Source organism: Panthera onca, chromosome A3, assembly GCF_046562875.1.
Source record: "Panthera onca isolate mPanOnc1 chromosome A3, mPanOnc1 haplotype 2, whole genome shotgun sequence".
In the NCBI taxonomy this organism is placed as follows: domain Eukaryota; kingdom Metazoa; phylum Chordata; class Mammalia; order Carnivora; family Felidae; genus Panthera; species Panthera onca.
The window spans coordinates 51,081,410-51,104,966 of NC_138341.1; the positions used below are offsets into that span (position 1 = coordinate 51,081,410).

The 23,557-nt window shown below is 37.5% G+C and overlaps 1 protein-coding gene across 7 annotated transcripts in view; it reads left to right on the forward strand.

Annotated features, from left to right (window-relative positions):
- The window catches only part of EXOC6B (exocyst complex component 6B), a 609,008-nt gene that overhangs the window by 65,683 nt on the left and 519,768 nt on the right, over positions 1 to 23,557 (forward strand). The gene's annotated exons all lie outside the window — the stretch shown is intronic.

A 23,557-nucleotide genomic window follows, 5' to 3' on the forward strand; every position in this document is an offset into this window, starting at 1 on the left:
CCTAGTGACTTTTATGTTCATCAGCAATTTACTCTGCAAGTACCACCACTTGGAAATTTAGAGCTCTGTAGTCCTTCAACAATAACTTAGTATTAAGTAAAAGAGGTGTTTTGGGGGGGGGGCATGGAGGAAGTTACTACTGTAAGCCATATCTCATAGTGTCTTTTTTCTTTGAATTAAAAAAAAAATTGTATTTTTGATCTTGTGGTTCCTTTGTATTGAATTTGTAGTTCAAAAATCCAAAGGCCCTGAAAACATTTGTTGTCCAAGCTTGTCTAAATTCATCCGGCAACAAAACCTGACAAGCATTGACCTAAGGTAGTGATAGCCTTTTTTTTTTTTTTTTGAATTTTTTTTTTAATGTTTATTTATTATTGAAAGACAGAGAGTCAGAGCGTGAGCAGGGGAGGGGCAGAGGGAGAGGGAGACACAGAATCTGAAGCAGGCTCCAGGCTCTGAGCTGTCAGCACAGAGCCTGACGCGGGCTCGAACTCGCAAACCGTGAGATCATGACCTGAGCTGAAGTTGGATGCTAAATTAACTGACTGAGCCACCCAGGCGCCCCAGTGATAGTCTTTATATTTACTGTTGTATAAATATTCCTACATTTTGCTGCAGAAATACTAATGTGATAGATGAGGGGAATGCTTCTTAAGACCTCACTGGGGATGTTAGGAAATGTACGAAATATGCACCCTACTTGCTTTTTAAAATCTGGAAAATTCTGAATTCTGAAACATTTCTGTTTCAGGGATTTTTAGGTTAGGGATTGGAGGTGTGTACCTGATTTGCTTAGCTTTGACTCCCAGTTATTAGGTATGAAGCAGTCTTCTAGCTTATGCTGCTTTCTATTTTTTCTTTTCTCTTTTTAGTTGTGTAATTTTTACATACTATATTTATATACTATGTTTTGTGACTTTAACCTGATCTTGTTTTTTGTCTTAGAGTTGCAGTTAAATATGCTCTGCCCTGTTATGGAAAGACTAGAGCCCTGCCAGTCTTTCTGGTTGAAGTTTCTCCTGGCGTTTAGTTTGGTTGGAGTTCTTCCTCTAGTAGTTGCCTTAAGAAGGACTTAGGTGAACACATTTTTCAGTTAACTGTATATTCAGAATGGCTGCTCTGTAGACTTTATACCGAAAAGAGAGCTTCTTTGAACTTAAAAATCTTGGATTTTCTTTTCATGATAGTTGACTTTTTCTTTTCCTGTTCATTGGCTCTTCTTTTAATCTTTAGGAATTACTCTAAGGATTACAATATGCATCTTTGACTCATAGATCGTAGTATAAATTATTACATGTGTCACTTCCATGACAGTGCTAGGATCATTGAACACTTGATTTTCATTTATCTTCTCCTACCTCTTAAGCTATCGCTGTCATGAATTTTAATTTTGCATGTCATTTAGTGCCCATAAGACATTATCCTTATTATTTTTTAGAGTCAGCATTCATTACTGTTTACCCTTTTGGGTTAATTTTCATTTCCTCCACCATTCTGTGCTTCTTTCTGAGATTGCTTTGTTTTTGCATGACGAACTCTCTGCAGCATTTGTTTGTTTGTTTATTTATTATTTATTCATTTATTTAAATGTTTATGCATTAAATTTTTTTTAATGTTTATCTTTTTTTGAGAGAGAGAGAGAGAGAGAGAGAGAGCGCGCACAAGCGGGGGAGGGGTAGAGAAAGAGGGAGTCAGATTCGAAGCAGGCTCCAGGCTCTGAGCTGTCAGCGCAGAGCCCGATGCGGGGCTCGAATTCATGAAACACAAAATCATGACCTGAACCAAAGTTGGATGCCCAACCAACTGACCATTCCTGTTTATTCATTTTTGAGAGAGAGAGAGAGAGAGAGAGAGAGAGAGAGAGAGAGAGAGAGAGCATGAGCACGGGAGGGCAGAGAGAGAGGGGGCAGAGGATGACAACAGCGAACCTGCTGCGGGGAACTGTGAGATTATGACCTGAGCTGAAGTTGGACGCCCAGCCAGCTGAGTCACCCAGGCGCCCCTGCAGCATTTCTTTTAATGCAAGTCTACTACTGACCTGTTCTCTTAACCATTTGCAACTATATAGATTATTGGCATTAAGTATATTCACATTGTTGTACAGCCATGGCCATCATCCATCTCCAGAACCTTCTTAATGTTCCCAAACTGTACCTATTAAACAATGACTCCCCATTCTCCCCTTTCCCCTGCCCCTGGCAGCCACCATTCTACTTTCTGTGTCTCTGAATCTGACTATTCTAGGTATTTTCATGTAAGTGGAATCATATAGTATTTGTTCTTTTATGACTGGTGTCTTTCACTTAGTGTAACGTCTTCAGGGTTCATTCATGTTGTAATATGTGCCAGAATTTCCTTCCTTTTTAAGGCTGAATAATGTTTTATCTTAGGTGTACCTCCTTTTGTTTATCCATTCATCTGTCAGCGAACACTTGGGTTGCTTCTTCCTTTTGGCTTTTGTGAATAATGCTACTATGAACATAGATGTAGAAATATTTCTTTGAGTCCCTGCTTTCAGTTGTTTTGGGTGTATACCTACAGGTGGAATTGCTGGATCACATGGTAACTTTATTTTTAATTTTTTGAGGAACTGCCAAGGTATCATTCAGTTGTTGTTTGACATATCTTTTCTGTTTAATGTTATTGTTGTTCCTTTAATATTTTCTCCTGTCTTTTCGGTTTTCTGTAGTTTTATTCTGATGTATTTAGGTATAGTTTTCTTTGTATTCACCCTGCTTGGGGTTTGCTGGGCTTGAAACTGTGGATTGATGTCTTTTATTAGTTTTGGCTAAGAAATAGTTGACCATGGTGTCTTTAGATGTTGTTTCTGCCCTGTTACGGAAAGACTAAACCCCTTTCATGGGAGTCACAAATTCAAAATGATTTTCGTAATACCACTAACTTCTTCTACTCACATTTCTGCAGGAGAACATATAGTATAGTATCCTAGAGACTACATGATATATGAAAACATCACTGTTTCAAAGGCTACTGTGATACATGCTTATGTTTTCTTATGCTTAAATTCTTTTGTTAGTTTAATTTTTAATGTGACAAATGTTGATAAATATAACCATATATACAGAAGCACTTGGGGACCTTAGTATTTTTTAAAAGCATGAAGATATCTTAAGGTGAAAAAGTTTGAGAACTGCTGGGGTGGGCCTTTGGACTGTGTGCCGTATGCTTCGTATTTCGAATAGTCTTCTATATTTTACATCTTTTTGTTTTCCTTTTCATGCTTCAGTCTAGACATTTTCTATTGATTTATCATCACTAATCCTCTCTTGCTGATAAACCATCTATGCAGTTCTTAACTTTAAAAATCATATTTTTTGCTTCTGATTTTTTTCCCCTCCATTTTAAAATAATATAGATTTAAAAAATTTTTTTTAAAATATTTATTTATTTTTGAGAAAGACAGAGCATGAACGGGGGAGGGTCAGAGAGAGGGAGACACAGAGTCTGAAGCAGGCTCCAGGCTCCGAGCTGTCAGCACAGAGCCCGACGCAGGGCTCAAACTCACGGACTGTGAGATCATGACCTGAGCCGAAGTCGGATGCTTAACCAACTGAGCCACCCAGGCTCAGCCCAGCCACCCAGCCCCTAAAATAATATAGATTTTAAGGCTCTGGTGAAATTTTCTGTCTCTCATCAATATTGTTAATCTTTCCTCCCTTTTTTTCTTGTCTTACTAATCATAACCGTTTTAAAGTCCTTTCATGATAATGTCAACGTCTGGATCATCTATGGATCTTGACCTTCAGTCATGTGATCCTCTCCTTTAGCCTGCCTGGTAATTTTGGCCTAATGGGGATAAAAATTGTGGAGGTTCTGGATGACTTATCTTCTCTAAGAAGAGGTTAACCCCTCCACCCTCTTTTTTGTAAGGCAGATAGAGTGGCAGTGATCTTTGTCCCGTCAGAGCTTGCTAGATTCAGGGTTCAGCGCTGGCAAGGCTGTGGCTGTCGGTGGTGCACTGCTGCCTTATGGTATCCTATCACAAAGATGTGTAGCCTTGGAGTGATGATTAGGGCCCCTTCTTTCAGGTGGACACTGAATTCTAATCTTTATTTCCTCTATATCTCAAAACTTCTTAACACCCTGTTCTGCATCTCAGAGGCGTTTTGCTTGTCTTCTTAGCCTCTTGTCCATTGTAGCTTAAGAATCTAGCAAGTTGTGTTGAGGGAAGGAGAGAGCAGTATTCTGTTTCCTTCCCATTTTTCCTCTCCAGGATCTTTACTTCTTAAGTCTCTAATTTATGTCACTTCAGCTCCACAAAACTGTCAAAAACTGATTTCTCTTCCTCTTAGTCATGGCCTTCTGCTCAGTTTCTTTACTGGAAACTTAGCTTTACTTGTGCACAGATTTAGCAAATGCCTCGAGGGGAAAAAGTGACTAAAGAATGTTGGCTCAGCTCTTCTCATTTTTCCCCTGGCCTCCAGCATCTTGTTCCTTTAATTTCTGATTGCCTTAGTGGTACAAGTATATGGAGAAGAGAGGGAGAGAAGTGATATGGAATGAGGTAAGTCTGATCTAATTATAGCAGGACATAGATGGTATATGAAACTGATAAAAAGAAAGCAGCAATATTATCATATTTCTTACAGATATGGGCTTACCTCCAGAAATTAAAACCAGAAACATTTAAAAACAGTTTAAAGTGATTTTTTTTTCTGGAAAATTAGAATAGAAATCCAAGAAGCTTAAAGATCTTCAAGCAGGATAAACGTAAGCAACAAAATTACACCAAGGCACTTCACAAAGGAATGACAACAATAGCTCAAAAGATGGGAAGGAGGAAAATGGAGGTATACTCAATTAGTTAAAAAGAAAGCAGGGAAAGGAAACCATTCACATTAATATCATTACATATTTGATTAAATTTGAACCTATTATCTTGCTATTTAGTTTTCATTTGCCCCATTTTTTGGGTCCCTTTTTCCTTACTTTCTTTAACTGAGTGAGATTAACTTAATATTTAGCATTCTGGTGTATTCCATTGTAGGCTTTTTAGATATACCTTTTTTTTAAGTTATTGCTGTAAGGATTGTGATATGCATCTTTAAATTATCACAGTTGCTGTGGCCTCAATGTTTTGTGTCCCTTCAAAACTTGTATGTTAATATCGTAACCCCCAAAGTGAGCCTTTGGAAGGTAGTTAGGACAGGAAGGTGGAGCCCTCATGAATGGGATTTGTACCCTTATAAGAAGAAACATGAGAGCGTGTTCTTTCTCTCTGCTGTTTACAGTGTGAGGATACAATGAGAAGATGGCTGTCTGGTAAACCAGGAAGCGAGCCCTTACTCAACACTGGATTTGCCAGTGTTTTGATCTTGGGCTTCTTAGTTTGCTGAACTGTCTGAAATAAATGTTTGTTGTTTAAGCCATCCAGTCTATGATAATTTATTATAGTAGCCTAAACTGATTAAGACAGCAGTCTATCTTCAAATGATATCATCCCTATTCTTGTGTAACATAAGAGCCTGGGTGGTTCAGTCGGTTAAGTGTCTGACTCTTGATTTCACCTCAGGTCATGATCTTGCAGTTTGTGAGTTCGAGCCCCACATCGGGGTTCTGTGCTGATGGCATGGAGCCTGCTTGGGATTCTCTCTTTCCTTTCTCTCTCTGCACCTACCATGCTCACACTCTCTCTCAAAACTTAAAAAAAAAAAAAAAAAAAAAAAAAAGATCCTTTCAACAGTATATTTTCATTTCCCCCAATGACCTTAAGTTATTGCTAACATATTTTTATGTCTATATATGTTACAAATTCTACAATTTGTAGCTAATTATTTTTGGTTTAACGTTGTTATAGTTTAAGGAAGTTTAAATAATAAAAACTTTTATGTTTACTATTTCCTGTGCTCTTTATTCCTTTGTGTAGATCCCTATTTTGACCTGATTTCACTTCCTTTCTGCCTAAATAACTTCCTCTAATGTTTCTTGTAGTGCAGGTTTGATGGTAACAAATTCTCTAAGATTTTGTTTGAAAAAAAAAAAATCTTTATTTGTCCTTAGGTTTTGAAGAATGTGTTTGCTGCATAGAGAATTCAAGGTCTACAATTTGTCCTTTGGTACTTTAAGGATATCTTTCCATTGTCTTCTTGCTTATATAATTTGGATGACAAGTCTGTAGTCATTTTATTTTATTTCTTTGCATCTATTGTGTCCTGTTTTCCTCCTCTGCTTTTAAAGCTCCCCTAGCCCCCTTATTCCTGGTCTTCTGCAAATTCAAGAAACTTTTTCTAACTAATCCAATTCCACACCAAACAGTATTTTACATTACTATAATGCAAAGTATACAGAGTTAAAGTATACAGATTTAAGTGTATAGATTTAAACATTATATTAATTTCTGTACAGGTTTATAATTGCCTTTCATTGTCTTCCATTCTGTCTTTCCTTACTAATTACAGTATTAGCTCCCTCAAAGGTAAACATTCTTGTCTTTTTCCTTTTAGTAAATGCTCAGTAAATATTTGTTAAATGAGCCCATGCTGGAAAAATGTCTAACCCACCTAGAATGGCAAGTTTTCTTAAATTTCTGAGAAAACAGTTTCTATTTAGCCTGCTGTGGTCATTTTATTTTATTATTTAATTTCATTTAATAGTCAGATTTCTCCTGCCTTTTAAGACTTTATTTTTTGTAGTTTAGTGTATTGTGAACATTTTAAATAATTGCCCCCATTTTTCCTCATGAAGTAAATAATCAAGTTACTCTGTAGACTGGAGAACTGGGATGTGATATGAATAGTGATATTCATAGCTTTGGGAGAGTGACCTAAACACAACTCTTTGTTAGTAAGTAGCCTTTGTTTATTTAGTGATGTTTGGATCATTATTTTGTTGACTTCAGAGTTAACTTGTGTAGGGTAGCAGATTTTTAAAGAAATTATAGGACCCAGACCAGATTGATTGACAATAGATGATACATAACCGATAATAGATGCATGGTGAAAATATGCACTAGACCTCAGGGAGATGTCTAACAAATTTTAATTATAGGGTCATTTCTGATAGGAAGGCAGTTTACTTTCCCCACAGTTCCACATTATAATTCCTAATTCCTTGTATTGAACCAATCATGTAGTTTTAATATTCTCTCTTTTCAGAAACCTGTCTCTTAACATGTTAAGCTAGTCTTTATTTTATCATTTGAGTTGTGGTATCATTCGTTCTGTTAAATTTTATTTTTAGGGCCATTTTTCCAAATAAATCTATACAGATCAAGGTTGTTTTAGATTTTGTTTTTTTTTTCTTTTGGAGTATTAAAAACAAAATCATTTAAGTATCATTTATGATAGTTGAACATATATTTGATTTCATGGTCTAGGTGTAAAGTAAAATCATTGACCAGAGCGGACAGGACACTAAGATGACTCAGTGTAGAGTTAATGACAGGTGAGATCTTAATCAAAGACCATGACCATCACTCAACTAACACTGTTTTGGAAAACAAAGGGCCATATGGCAAGGCTACTTGTGATATGCCAGGGCATTGTTTTGAGAGTATGAACCAGATCATTGATTCTGGATGCTAACATTTGAAAATGATTTCTTGGTGGAGAATATGTAACTTTGGAATTAAGAATTCTCTTAGAATTTCTTTTCAAGGGAAGACACATATGAGAGAAAGGGTAAACAAAATATTTTGTTTATAATTTGCTGTAAAGATGATTTATTACAGTTTAATATTAAACAGCTCAGAAGGCCTAAAATTTATCTCACTTGGTGTTCTAGTTGGTGTTTCTCTCTGACACATGGTGTGAATCAACTGTCCTTCCAACTTGAAAGAGCAGAGAGCTCTCTGACGCAACTCCTTTGTTCTGGGGAATTGTTTCCACTGTGCCTTCAAAAGGGAGGGACATTAAAAGCTTTGGCTCATGACAGTTCTCTCCAAGTTGGACACAGTTGGGGGGCTGAATGTTAGTTAAAGGAAGTGGGGTTGGAGACTTCTTCTATAACCTGGACTTATTTTTTTTTTTTTTTTAAAGACTGAACATTAACTTTTTCAAGCTTTCTATTTGACTTTATGAGATTGATGGTCTCTTCTTTCCCCTTAAAATGGAACCAGAAAATCACACAGTTTTTATATGTTGGTGTTTTCCAGGGTTCTCTTGTCTTAGATTGTAGCGTTGCTTAGGTTTTTGCCTTCTCCATAGTAGAGTTTTCTTTTGTGAAAATACTCATGTGCCTACATGACAAAGGGAAACATGGAAATGGAAAGTTGAATGACAAAATTATTGTCTCAAAAGATCTCAGTAGACTGGAAAAATAGATTGTAATTGTGATAGGTAGTAAGTTAGAGATTGGGATATCAACTGAGTGAGTATAGCAGTATATAAAAGCAAATTAAAAGATTTTATGTGAGTTTAAGCTCAATATATGGCATGATATGACGGCCAAAACTGTTAAAGCATTATTGTAAGACTGTTTTAATAGAAGCTGAGTAAAAAAGTTAAAGGAGATGTGTCTTTTTTTCCCCTCTAGCTTGACCATGCTTGATTTTAAAATTGCTAATATTTATAGCATGCGTTCTGTGTGTCAGTCATTGTTTTGATGGTTTACGGATATTATGCCGTTTAATCTTCACACAATAACTGTATGAATTGGTTGCTATTATTATCTGCATATTACAGATGTGGAAACTTAAGTATAGAGAAGTTTAATAATTTGCCCAAGGTCACATAGTTAATAAGTAGCAGAACCAAACTTGAATCCAGGAAGCCTGGCTTTGAAGTCTGTGCTCTTGACCACTGTCCTATACTGCCTGTTTTATTATACTTTAAGAAGAATGTTGACTACTGGAACGTGTCCAGAGGGTAAAAACCTGAATTGAAAGGCTGTTTATATGTGGAATAGTTGAATAATTTGAGATTGTTTAGTCTGGAGAAAGGAAGCGGGGGAGCAAGGACTTGTTCTCAGTGGTCCTTTGAGGGCAAAAATAAGATAGATGGTGAAAATTATAGGAAGGCATATTTTATTTTTGTATAAGAACTTTGCAACAGCCATTGAAATGGGATCAGTTGCTTCATAATGAGCTTTCTTTTACTACAGATGTTTCCACAAAAGCTGGACAAGTATGTGATAGAGATACCTAGAAAAAATTGAACTAGTGTCCGTGAGTTTGGGTCGGATCATGTCTGAAGTTCCTTTTTTCTGTACATTTTTTTATATTAAAGAAAAATCTTTAAAATGAGTTAGGCTGTAATATTCTTAAACAAATGCTTCTTTGAAACACACACACACACACACACACACACACACACACGCAGTATTGATTCCTAATGGAAGCATGGCACTTATGGTGGAGAGGAAGGGTGTGTCCTGATGTATTTTTGTCTAAAACATGAAGGTTTTTTTGTAAATAGCGTGATGATATTAGTAGGGAGTTCTTTGTATGTCCTGTTAGTGGAATAGGAAACAACAGAAGATGGCCTACTTTTCCAATTTACAAACCAAATTACTTAGTAGTAGAACAAGGTTCCATAATAACCATTGAGGTTCCTCTGTTCCCCTCCCATTTGAAAGCCCATGAAAGAACATTAATTGGTGCACTTCATAGTTGCAATGAAAGGGCCCTAGGAAACTGTCAACATCAGTTTTCAAATTGAGAATTTCAGGATGTCATATATATTTATGTTTTAAATACATTTTGAGATTATGATCAATAATAAGAGAAGGTTCGAATGTAGAAAAGATAGTGAATTAAAAAAATTCTTACCAGTGGGTGATTCCTTCTTGGGTTTGTAGGAGATAGATTGTGAGAAGAAATTCTCATTCTATTTTTTACATTTATTCGATTTTTAGATAATTAATAAACATTAGACTCCAAGTAACCCTGACGTGGTTGTTTTTGTGTGGTTTTTATTTCAGTTAACATTTTATTGAGCATTTATCTATTGTGAACCAGGTACTATTTTAGACTTTTAAAAATGCATTTCCTTTTTTTAATGATAGAAACAATACATGTTTACTTAAAGAAAATGTAAAGTTACAGAAAAGTAGCAAGAAAAAAGTCACAATTGCATTATCCAAACATTTGTATTATTTTGGTGTATTTTTCCACTACCTCCCTCTTGCCCTCATCCTATGTCTCATCTCCTCTTTGTACCCCTTCATCCTTTTCCTTTCATCTTACCCTTTATGTCATTGTAGCAACCTGGGAAAGGTAAATGTTTCTGTGTACTGACAGTGTCAGAAAGGTCGCTTCATGTGTGAAATGATAGTGATTACTCCAGTAGGATTATTTTTGAGCAATAAGTAAGGTAGTGTATATAAAATGTTCAACAGAGACCTTGGTATATATATTTTTTTATTTATTTCTTTTTAGTTCGTTTTTTAAGGTTATTTATTTTCAGAGAGAGAGAGGGAGGGAGAGAATCCCAAGCAGGCTCCATGCTGTCAGCGTAGAGCCTGACGTAGGTCTCGATCCCACAAATCATGAGATCATGACCCGAGCCAAAATCAAGAGTTGGATGCTTAACTGACGAGCCACCCAGGCACCCTGGTATATATATATTTTTAAAAAGCTTACTTTTACTATTATAATTTTGAGCTGGATTTACTCTTTAATGTTGTGGGTGATATTGGCATAGTAAAATTTTCTAGATTCAATTGCTGGGTGGTCAAATGACTGGCCTGTAATTTTCTGTGCTTTTCTTAGGAGTTGGTACTGTAGGTAACTTCCCCCTTCTGTTCTTGAGCCATCATTACAAACTCAGATGTGTACCTCAGACATTTTTCAGAACCACGATCAGGTGTAAATCGACTTAGCTGTCCCCCATGATGCGTGGTGGGATTTATCTGCATACTCGTATGATAATTGTTTAATAGAACACTTAATCCAGGTTGAAATGATGAAAAATTGCTAAATAACAGGACATTTAACATCGCTCTTTGTTCAGCTCTTCATGACTGTACATTACAGTGTCTAGTCTTTGTATGAGACTGATGGTTATCATTATGATACAGAGTTCTTGACTACTTTTATGTTCTCCCAAATACAAATCTTTAACAGACTGTACCCCCCTCTCCCCCTTATAAAAAAGGACTTTGCCAACAAATTTTTTTCTCTCCTTTGAGAGTTAACTTGGTAATTTCGAGCATATAACCATGATGTTTGGGAGTTATCTAACTGTTTCCATTGTTGTAGCCTGATTGTCCATGGTTTAATCATCAGTAGTTAAGAAGGAAAGCAAAAAATGGCTCCAGGCTGCACAGTACCATAAAAAATTTCCACCTGGAAGCAATTTTTTCTAAAAGCCCTTAGGGACTGCTGTCACCCTCCCCCCCTTCTGTTGGCAAAAAAAGGGCCAGAAACACCAGTTCCCTTCAGAGTCAGGTCTTGTTGCTGTTTAATCATCTTTCTCCTAGCTTCCAGAGAAGGTTAGAGGAGAGCTGGGGAAATAACAAATTATTCCCAGACACTTCTCTTCTCCTACAATAGATTTCCTTGAACTTTCTAAGTTCCTTTTTTCTTCCCCCGATTCCTTCTTTTTCTATTTTGCATTTTAGCTGAAGTACAAACTATTTGTGCCGCTAGAACTTGAACTTACTTTTTTTTTAAGTAAAAATGTTTATTATTAACTCTAGGCTTGTCTTTGGAGAAAGTTTAAATGTTGAAACATATTTCAGGCACTGCTTTAGACCCTTTGTCACTCTATAATGCCTTCTCTGTGGGATACAGGCGTTGTTCCAGGAGTAAACCCTCAAGGAACGCAAGGTCCTATAGGGAAGATAGACATATAAATAAACCATCATGATGTAGAGTGCTCAGTGTAGTACTCTCTCAAAAATATGAACAAATAAACATTTCGGAACAGAAAAGTATTGATTCAGCTTTCCATCAGTAAATGTTATTAGTGGCGGTGCCCATTCATTTCTAGAATAATACTAAGCATTTGTTGAAGAACTTTAAGGCAAAGCAAGATGATAGTACTTCTCAAACCACACATGGTTTCATAGGTTCAAGGCCAGTTTAAATTTACAGTGTCAAAATAAGGGCGTAAATGGGGTGTTAAATGAGGATGCTGTGGCTATTAAGGAGTACTTCTTATCCTGTATCAATTGATTATCAATGATAGGGCTAGGTGCTTCAACAGATTTTGTTTCTTCATTAAAAAAAAAAACAAAACATTTTTTAATGTTTGTTTATTTTTGGGAGGGGGAGGGGCAGAGAGAGAGAGGTAGACACAGAGGCTCCAGGCTCTGAGCTGTCAGCACAGAGCCCGAAACGGGGCTCGAACTCACGGGCTGTGAGATCATGATCTGAGTCAAAGTCAGATGCTTAACCGACTGAGCCACCCAGGTGCCCCATTTCTTCATTTTTATAATTATTTATTTATTTATTTATTTATTTATTTATTATTTATTTGATTTATTTTTACAATTTATATCCAAGTTAGTGAGCATATAGTGCAATAATGATTTCAGGAGTAGATTCCTCAATGCCCCTTACCCATTTAGCCCATCCCCCCTCCCACAACCCCTCCAGCAACCCTCTGTTGGTTCTCCATATTTAAGAATCTCTTATGTTTTGTCCTCCTCCCTGTTTTTATATTAGTTTTTGCTTTCCTTCCCTTCTGGTCATCTGTTTTGTATCTTAAAGTCCTCATATGATGAAGACAATATAAATAGATTTTTAAATGTATTCCTTAATAAACTGGATTATTACATCCTGCAATGGATTTTTATTATAGAAGAAGTTGACTTCTTGTGGGAAAAGATGCCTAATGTCGGCATATCAGTAAGTAGGAGAAAAGTAAAACCTTCAGTATGAATCTTCAAAGAATGAACTCACAATTCTGTTTGGTGTAAATGCCTCCTGATGGTGCAGGCTTAAATTTTCTCTGGTTTTATGAAAAGTTAGTTAGGTTCTACCTCGTTGGGAAGGAGGGAATCTTCTATGCCAGGTTATGGTAGTTGTAGTAAGGAAGGAGGTGTTATAGAAGTGAGTTTTGAGCTGAAGCTTGAAGGATGAGTAGGAGTTTGCCAGGTAAAGTGATGATAAGATTCTGGGCAGAGCGACTGCCGAGTACACTCAAGGAACTTCGAGTGGAGTTGTAGAGAGAATGTGGAGAGTGTTCAGAGATAAGTCTCCACCTGGAGAGGGCTTATATATTATGTTACAGACTTGGACTTGATTTTGAGGCAGGTCTTAATTCTAAAAGGGAGTGAGTGTGTTTCATGATCACATGTCATTTAAAGAAGATTACTGCGAAAGAAGTATCAAAGATTGTTAGGGAAACAAGGAGGGAGGTCAAACGGTTGTTAAGAGAGATAATGAGGACATGAGCCGGGGCAGTAGCAGTGGGGGATAGGGAGGAAGAAAAGCATGGAAGTGATATTATGGAATCAGAATTAGTCTTGGTGATTGAGTAGTTGGAAGGAGGCGTGAGGTGGGGTGAGGAGTCCAGGTTAACTTACGGATTTCTAGTTTGGGTGGGTGGTGGTATCTTCAATTAGAGATGGTGACTGTAGGAGGGAATTGGAGGTTTGGGTGCAAGCTAATGATTTCAACTTTTGACACGTGCAGTTTAAGATGTTTTTGAGGATGAATGGTGGTTGGATATTCGGGTTTACAGGATTTGACAGAGGTATGCCCTGGTGTTATTGCTTTGGGAGTCAAAGGTGTTTAATAGTGAAAACTGAAGTATTTATGATATCTCTGAGTGAGTTTGTGTGAGAGTGAGAGGAGATGAAGCCCAAGCAGGTGTTGAGGTCCAGAAGAAAGAAGAATTAGTGGAGACTGAAAAGGGAAATGTCATGGAAGCCCTGAGAGTAGATCTTTAAGAGAGAGGGAGGGGCATGTGGCTGGCCCAGTCAGTAGAGCATGTGACTGTTGATCTCAGGATTGTAGGTTTGAGCCCTTTGTTGGGTGTAGAGATTACTTAAAAATAAAATCTTCAAAAAAAAAAAAAAATAAGGGAGAGGGAATGGTTAGCGGTGGCACATACAAAAGAGGAGTCAAGTAAATGATGAACTGAAGAATGAATATTTTATTTGACAGGCTTTTTTTTTTTTTATTTTAGCAAGAGTCGGTTCATTAGGGTGATGTGGGTAAGAAAGAAGTTACACTGGGTCGAAGAGCAAGTCCAGTTTGAGGAAATGGAGGCAGTGGGTATAGATTGCTCTTTTAAGAATCTTAGCTATGAGAGGAGAAAGAGTAAGAGAAAGGATGCCAGAAGGCAAATTATCAGAACAGAAATTTTAATTTAACAGTATTTGTTTAAAAAAGAGTAAAAAGGGGGCTATGCTGTTGTTGTTGTTTTTAAGTAGGCTCCATGCCCAGCGCAGAGCCCAGTGTGGGGCTTGAACTCATGGCCTTGAAATCAAGATCTGAACTGAGACTGAAAGTCCAATGCCTAACCAGCTGAGCCACTCAGGTGCCATGGGGCTATGTTGGTTTAAGAGGGGGGAATGTTTTAGAGAAAGAAGTCCATAGGGATGAAACATTTGAAAGTACAGAAATAAAAAGAAGTATTGATGGGGCATTCCTGGAGTGGAGGAGAAATGAGAGTTTTTAGAACAGAATTAGTCTTAGATTGAGGTGTGATATCTATTCCACTGAGATAGGAAGGTACACGTTTAAGGGTAGATAGAGATATAGATTATCCTTAACAGTGTGGCTGTCACGGTAGCAGTTACGGCGGTCTCTGTTGCCTTGCTTTCATTAGTTTATTTTCCAATAGGCTGTTGTTGATTTGACAGATGTTTTGTGACAATTTCCCCTTCTCCACTTTGCCATGCTATTTAACCAATACCAGGTTTTTAGTAAGCTCTTTAGCTAGGTGCTAGTTAACATTTCTCCACCCTGTTTTTATCTCTCTGAAAATACCATCAAAAAAGCCATCATGTGTGGGGTCCCCTTTCTGCCTTGAAGGAGATCTCCATCACAACATTCTTTTGGTGGCATGGACTATTTTGGTGAAGCCAGTTGTATACCTTGGTATCTGTAGGGTAGAAGAAGATTTAAATGTGTTTGATCTCCTGTGGCAGTGCAAGGACATTTGGGTATAGTCTTCAGTTTAGACTTCCTTAACTAGTATGTGCTTCCCCTGTCCTTGATGATAATATACAGTGATCTACTTTCACCTTTATATACTCTGAGCATCCACATTACCATAGTAAAGGTCTGAATTAAAGTGATAGATGAACTGAAGAAGAGGAAGGAACTTTTAACTCCACTTGACCTTCTGCAGTTTCTCTTTCAACATCATGCTCAAATCTGTTTTTCCACTTTATTTTTAACTTTTGGAATAAACAAAAATACTAATGATGCTTTTATGGAGCTTAATGAGAAGAAAATGTTTCAAGACTAAAAACCATGACACAAGTTAAAAAAAAATATATGAAAAAGAAAAGACCAGAATAAATTCTGGATTTTTTTCTTGGATTAATCAAAACAAAAAGAAAAATGTTCAGTCTTTGTGTCTTGAAGTTCTCCTTGGTTCTGAAAACATTTCAACAGCTAAACTTTGTTTGATGTGATATTATTCAACTGTCTTTGAGATAATCAGAAACCCACATCTTACAGTCAACTAATCTTTGGCAAAGCAGGAAACGATATCCAATGGAAAAAAGATGGTCTCTTCAACAAATGGTATTGGGAAGACTGGACAGCAATATGCAGAAGAATGAAACTGGGCCACTTTCTTACACCATACACAAAAATAAGTTCAAAATGGATGAAAGACCTAAATGTGAGACAGGAAACAATCAAAATCCTGGGAGAACACAGGCAGCAACTTCTTTGACCTCGGCCATAGCAACTTCTTACTAGACACATCTCCAGAAGCAAGGGGAACAAAGCAAAAAGGAACTATTGAGATTTCATCAGGATAAAAACCTTCTGCATAGTGAAGGAAATAACAAAGCTAGAAGACAACCTTCGAAATGGGAGAAGATATTTGCAAATGGCATATCTGTTGAAGGGTTAGTTAGTATCCAAAATCTATAAAGAACTTATCAAACTCAACACTCCAAAATAAACAATTCAGTTTAGAAATGGGCAGAAGACATGAACAGACATTTCTCCAAAGAAGATATCCAGATGGCTAATAGACACATGAAAAGATGCTCAACATTGCTCATCATCAGGGAAATACAAATCAAAACCATGATGAGACACCACCTTACTCACCTGTCAAAATGGCTAAAATTAAAAACATAGGAAAAAACACATGTTGGTGAGGATGTGGAGAAAGGGGAACCCTCCTACATTTTTGATGGGAGTGCAAATTGGTGTAGCCACTGTGGGAGACAGTATGGAGGTTCCTCAAGAAGTTAAAAATAGAACTAGCCTATGACCCAGCAATTGCACTTCTAGGTATTTATCCAAAGGATACAAAAATACTGATTCAGAGGGGCACATGCACCTGATGTGTATTGCAGGATTCTCAACAATAGCCAAATTATGGGAAGAGCCCAAATGTCCATTGACTGATAAATGGATAAAGAAGATGTGGTGTGTACACACACACACACACACACACACACACACACACACACACACACACTCTGAAATATTACTCAGCCATCAAAAAGAATGAAATCTTACCATTTGCAATAACATGGATGGAGCTAGAGTGTATTATGCCAAGCAAAGTAAGTTAATGAGGGAAAGACAAATACCATATGATTTCATTCATATGTGGAATTTAAGAAACAACAGATGAACATAGGGGAACGGGGAAAAAAGAGAGGGAAGCAAACCATAGGAAACTTTATTTTTATTTATATTTTTCAAGGTTTATTTATTTATTTTTGATGGGGGCAGAGAGAGAGATTGAAAGAGAAAGAGAGAGAGAGAGAGAGAGAGAGAGAGAGAGAGAGAGAGAATCCCAAGCAGGCTCTCCACTGTCAGTGCGAAGCCTGGGGGGGCCCTGAACCCACAAACTGCGAGATCATGCCCTGAGCCGAAATCAAGAGTCGGACGCTTAAGTGAGCCACCCAGGTGCCCCCAAACTTTTTTTTTAGAGAGAACATGAGCAGGGGAGGGGGAGAAAGGGAAAGAGAGAATCTTAAGCAGGCTCCATGCTCAGTGTGGAGCCCAACACAGGTCTCAATTCCATGACCCTGGGATCGTGACCTGAGCTGAAATCAAGAGTCAGATGCTCAATCGACTGAGCCACCAAGGCACCCCAAGAGACTCTTAAATATATAGACCAAACTGAGGGGTGATGGAGGGAGGTGGGCTGGGGAATGGCTAAATGGGTGGTGGGTACTAAGGAGGGCACTTGTAATGAGTACTGGATGTTATGTGTAGGTGATGAATCATTCTGCACGTGAAACCAATTTTACCATTTATGTTAACTAACTAGAATTTAAATAAAAACTTGAAATAATAATAAAAAAAGAAACCTACATCTTAGTCTCCTACCATTCCTTCCATTTCTCCATCTTTAGCATACATGGAGGCTCTCCTCCGGGCCAGGCTTGGTGCTAGAAGCTGGAGATAAAATGGGCAAGACACAATCTCTGCCCACAGGAAATTAATGTTCTAGTAAGAACTAGTAAGAGAAATTGACAAGTGAATGGGCAGTCAGAATATAGTTTAATAAATTCTGTGATGGCATTCATAACAAAGGAGGAACACAGAGTCTCTGGAACTAGAGAAAGTTTCCTAGAAAAATTAAGGTGCAAGCTGAGATTTGAGGAGTGAATGGGAGTTAACTCTTAACTGGAAGAAAATGGGGAAAGCAGTCTAGCAGTCCTGGGAACCGGATTCCTTAGCATTGTGTAGACTTTGATTCACTGTTGGCTTTTTCTTTGATTTACCTACTACCTTTTGAAGACTGAACAATGTTGTGCATTTAGGATACTTTCCTTTGCAAGTAATAGAATATTGAGGGAAAGTGGAAATAAGCAATTTCCTAAAAATTGGAAATTGCCCTTAAAATAGGAAATTTATTAACTCATGTACTCTGAAGTTGGGAAATAGGACTGTTTCAGCATTGGTTCATCATCAAGGACCCAGGTGTTTTTCATGCTTTCCCCCTTGCCATCCTCAGATTGTTGGGGCTGTCTCCTCTCACCTTGGGATGTTTGCTGCATCCCCACACATTGTATTGGACAGTGTCTGAAGTAGGAAAAGCAGTTTCTTTTCCTGTATCCTTCAGGAAAGAAAACGTCTTCTTGGATCTTCACTTTGAGACTTTTCTTTATTTCTCATTGGTGCGAGTTGTGTCACCTATTAACTGGTCGCTGACATGGGGAATGGAATAACCATGATTGGTTGACGGATTAGTTTGTACTTACCTCTTGGAGTAGGATGGGAAGGTGAAACACCAGAACAAATTGGGGCTCTTCCAACAGGAAGAAGAATGGAATAGCTTTTGTGTAGGCACAACTAATAGGCAACGGACTCATCCTGAAGTAGAAGTGTAAGAGAGAGAGAGAGAGAGAGAGAGAGAGAGAGCGTGCGCATGCATGTGTGTCTTTTTTTTTTTTTTTTTAATGTTGATCCATTTTTGAGAGGGAGAGACAGTGCAAGCGGAGGAGGGGCAGCAGAAGGGGGAGACACAGAATCCGAAGCAGGCTCTGGGCTCTGAGCTGTCAGCACAGAGCCTGTCGCTGGGTTTGAACCCACTAACCGCTAGATCATGACCTGAGCTGAAGTCGGTCGCTTAACTGGCCAAACCACCCACGCGCCCTGTGTCTTTGTTTTTAAACCCCTGAAGCATTGTGTCCAGCATGAGCTTTTCCTAATTGTGTTTTCTTTGGGAGTCAGTTCCAGATGTATCAGTAACAAGCAATGCAATTTTCATTATGGCATTTTTACTTTCCTTAGCCTCAGTTTCCTCCATTGTACAATAATAGCTTTGTATTCTGTCTCTAAGACCTCTTTCAACTCTGAAATTTTAGGGGTTCATGGAACCATTTTACTTTCTTTGCTGGACAGACCAATGTACTACAGAGGACACTTCCTAGCTGTGTGAATTTGGCAAGTTGCTTCACCTCCTTGGGTTCAGGTTCTTCATTTATAAAATGGGAATTATGTCTAATTTATAAGGAGCAAAGGATTTAAATGAGATAACATATGCTCATAACATTATTTTCCTCTTTGGACAAACAGATTAGAGCTGATACAGGCTGTAGCAAATGATATAATCCTGTAATGATTTGCTACAGAGGAATGATAAGTATTTGTTGAAAAGAATTCCTGAAGTGCCATTTTAGCAGTTAAAATCTGTCTCTTAAAATGCCCATGAAATCTAGGTGGGATGTTTGAAAGTATGCATCAGATATAGCCACTAGGATAAAACATGTTACTCTTTGCAAAAACCTATGTGTGTGTGCACGTGTGTTTGTGTGTATGTGTTTATGTGGTTGTTTTTTGTGTATTGGGTACTTTTTTTGGTGAAATTAGACTCTACAAGGCAGCATTTATGTGGTTGACTCAAAATTTAGGCTATAAAAACTTGTCAATTCCTAAGCATTTCTTGTTTCTCTTTTACTAGGTACTAGAATATTCTTTGGCTTATGACAAATAATGCAGTGGTGCAGTTTGTTTATTTCATAGTCTTATTTAACTGTGGCACACCTGTGGCACCGATACGTTAAAAGCATATAGCTTTTCTGTAAATCCTGCTTTATATTAGAAATGGAAATTTAAATATTAGAGTGCTTTATATAAAGTATCATTTAATAACTAGTTATAAGTCATTGGCCAGGAGGTATTATAGAATACAGGTTTTAGATTTTTAAGCAGTCTCTCTTACTTGGACACAACAAGTCAAAAGTTTCAAGGAATATTAGAAATGGGTCATCACTAGATGGCAGTCTTTCTCTAGTTTAAGTCATTTATTTGGGGTTGGGGGGGTGGGGAAGCTACTCTTTGTTCAAGTGCACTGTTGACTGCAAATATTAGGTTAACTTTCGTAGGTCTATAATCTTTCTAGAATATAAGACTTGTTTATTTTTGCTTTTAACATTTTATATCTGATAGATAATGTTGGTTAGTACTGAGTAAGGCTCAGATACACTTGAAATGCTGGTAGAAATTGAACTGTTAAGTAGTGATCTATAATTGCCTTTTCCTGTGCTGGGCAGTTTGAAGCAAAACCTTTAAATCAGTGATTTTTAATCTCTTTGTTAACCAGATGGAAGCTATGGATCAGTTTCCCCCCAAATTACATATATGTGCTTCTCCCTATACACACATAAAATCTGGAAAATGTGGATTTCTTGAAACATACCCATTGAACACAAGTTTATTAAATATAGTTCAACACCCCTGTTTTAAATATGTGGGTTTTATGTTTATTCTAACTTTTTAAACTCTCAAGATACTCAAGGGATCCACTGTAAACCTTTGATGTTATTCAACATTATTATAATTAAAGAGAATAGTAGAATCATAAAGGCTGTAAAATAGGAGAAATAGGTAGGGGCTAAGTGATAAGGATGTAGAAAATTCATTGAATTGTTTTGAACCTGTTAACACTATTCTGGAAAATGTATGATCTTTACATTTTATTGACTTAACTTGAAAGTGGAAGTTAATTGTAGAAAGTAGGCTGATACTTCAGAGAATTTGTAATTGATTGCCTTCTATTTCCTAAATGAGAAAGCTGAGGGTCAGAGAAATTAACTGAGTTGGCTGCTTAGTTGCATTGCTAAAACCAAGGCTACACAGTCAGGCAACGAAAATCTACCTTTCTTTCTTTGATTTATATTATTTTATAGGAAGTTCAGGGAACTAGGGAGGCATTATTGACATGTTATGAATTTCTTAATTTGGGGATTTTCTTCTCCTTGAGTTGTCTTTTGTGATATTAATATAGATACTGGAAAGGAAAAAAAGAAGAGATTGTACATAGTAGAAGGAAGTAGATGTGCTACTTAACAGTATTACTAGGTCAAGCTATAACTGAATTTGAAACCAAAGAGTTGTCTAATATTGAATACTTTCTGCTCATGTCATTTAGACTGATACATTTTTACTGGTTATTGCTTTTCTATGAGTGGCAAGGAATATTAGTATCTTCACATGGTAACCTTTCTTTTCTTTCCCTTTGGAAGGAGAAATTTATGTTTATTTGAAGTTAGTTGAAATGTCAATGGTAGATTATGTCTTGTGTTCATATTTCAAATAGCTCCTTCAGGCAAGTGGTTATTCTATATTGTGTCTTTTTTTTAATGTTTATTTATTTTTGAAGGAGAGAGAGACAGAGTGTGAGTGGGGGAGGGGCAGAGAGAGAGGGAGACACAGAATCCAAAACAGGCTGTCAGCACCGAGCCTGATACGGGGCTCGAACTCACAGACTGCGAGATCATGAACTGAGCCAAAGTTGGACGCTCAGCCAACTGAGCCACCCAGGTGCCCCTCTATATTGTGTCTTAATTGTCAGCATGGGGATTGTTTATAATTTATTTGAAGATCTCTCCTCTTTATTTCAAAAGAAGGAGAATGAATATAGATTGCTCTGGGTTTTCTGCAGTAAGTGTTTAGAATTTTTAGTGGAAGCCAAACTTGTATATGTATTATCTGTAGTTACTGCTGAGTTTTGGGCAATGGAACTGATCTGCTGAGGAGAGTATGCAAGATGAGGGTCATGATCTGGCACCCACAAATGATTCTAGAATGTGAAAATGTTGGTAATGAACACATGTGTATTTGTTAAACAAATGTCAGATGTCGAAGAGGTTTTAGAGATAGTATTACTCATTCATTTAGTCAACAATGAATGAATGTTTACTCATTGCCTACCACCTATTTGGCACTGTTTGTAGAGGTACAGTGGTGAATATGGCAGACAAAGTTCTTGCCCTGGAGCTTATAATCTAATTGGGATGGGTTTGGGGGGAGAGATAGACAACAAACCATGGATGATGAGAATGAGAGAGTTGTTTGAAGATTCAGAGAATGAGCATTACTAACATGAGAACAGCAAAAACAAAATTCTTCAGGGAAGAAAAGCCTTAAAAACAACAAAAAAGGCCATTGTAGCTAGAACATAGGGGATGGAGGGAAGCTAGGGGTGGGAACTAGAGAGGAATGAGGTTGGAGAGATAATCAGAGTCTAGATTGTGTAGGATCTTACAGGTTGTGGTAAGGATTTAAGATTTTTATTCCTTTGGTAAAGAGAAGCCATTTTCTTTTTTCTTTCTACAATTAACTTCCACTTTCAAGTTAAATCAATAAAATGTAAAGATCATACATTTTCCAGACTAGTGTTAACAGGTTCAAAACAATTTAATGAATTTTCCAAATTTTTATTTCTTTGGTAAAGCAGAAGGATAACATATGAATTACTGCTTTATAAAGATCATTTTAACTGCTGTGTGGAGGGTGTCTGAATACAAGCAGGCAGATGGGGAGATGGGGAGATGGAGACTTTTGGGAGGCTATTAGTAGTGTGCCAATGATATAGATTTGGACTAGAGTTTTAGTGGAAATAATGGGATGCAGTCCACTATTAAGATGTTTTGGAGGTTGGATTGTTAGGACTTCTTGATCAATTGGATAGGGTGCGTGATAGAAAGAGGTGGATTGGGAGTAATTCCTGCGTTTGGATTTTGGACTTGGGTAACTGGAGAGTGCTATTAGTTGTGGTGAGGTGGGTGAATGGTGGGAAGATTTGGGGGAGGAACAGGTTGGAGAGTGGAGATAGTTTGGTGATGGATGATTTTTAAATTTGAGATGGTTTTTAAAAGTCCAGTTGTGATTGTTAAATGGTAGCCGGGTATTTGAGTCTAGTGCTCAGTGCAGTGGTCTGAATTACAGGTGTGGATTAGGAAGTCATTATTATGTACAGGGTATTTTAAAGCCATGGCATGGGATGACATTGCTTGGTAAAAGAGCATAGGTAGAAATGATAAGTTGTTTTAGAATATTTAGAAAAAGAATAGAGAGGAGGAGTCCAGAAAGGAGATTGAGAAGGCATGTTAGTGAAAGGATAAAAAAACCACACTATTGTGGTATCATGGAATTCTAGAGAAAAGATTGTTTCAAGAAGGGTGAGTGTATCACGTTACAGCAAATGCTGCTATTAAGTGGAGCATGATGAATGCTGACTATTGGGAGGTGAGGAAGGGGAAAGGAGTTTTACTGGAAGGGGAGCAGAGAAATAAAAGATGGAGAGAAGTGTATAGGTAAGGACAGTTTCTTAAGGTCCTGTTTATATACCCATGAGAAAGGTTTAGTAGAGTGGGGAAATGTATGGTGTAAGGGATGGATAAAAGGAAATAATTAAAGGTATAAAGTTCTTGATCAACAAAGATTGACAGATAAGAGCTGGAAACAGTTTTTCCTTTGTCACGGGAAAGTGGACAGAGTAAGAGGTAAGAAGGTTCGTTCATTTTAGTGGGAAAAAGAGAAATATTTCTCTCTTTTTCCTGTGAAGTGTGTGGTCAAGTCAGCAGCTGAGAGTGAGGGGGTGGACATTTGAAGAGAGGGGAAAGTAAGTTTCTTAAACATAGTTATTTTGGAGAATACAAAGTGATGTTGTGGTGGTGATGGTGGTAGGGGGGAATAGTTTTAGGAGTATTATCTGGCAGCATGTATTGAGTGCCCAGTTTAGATTTGGGATTATATTGCTAACCTGAG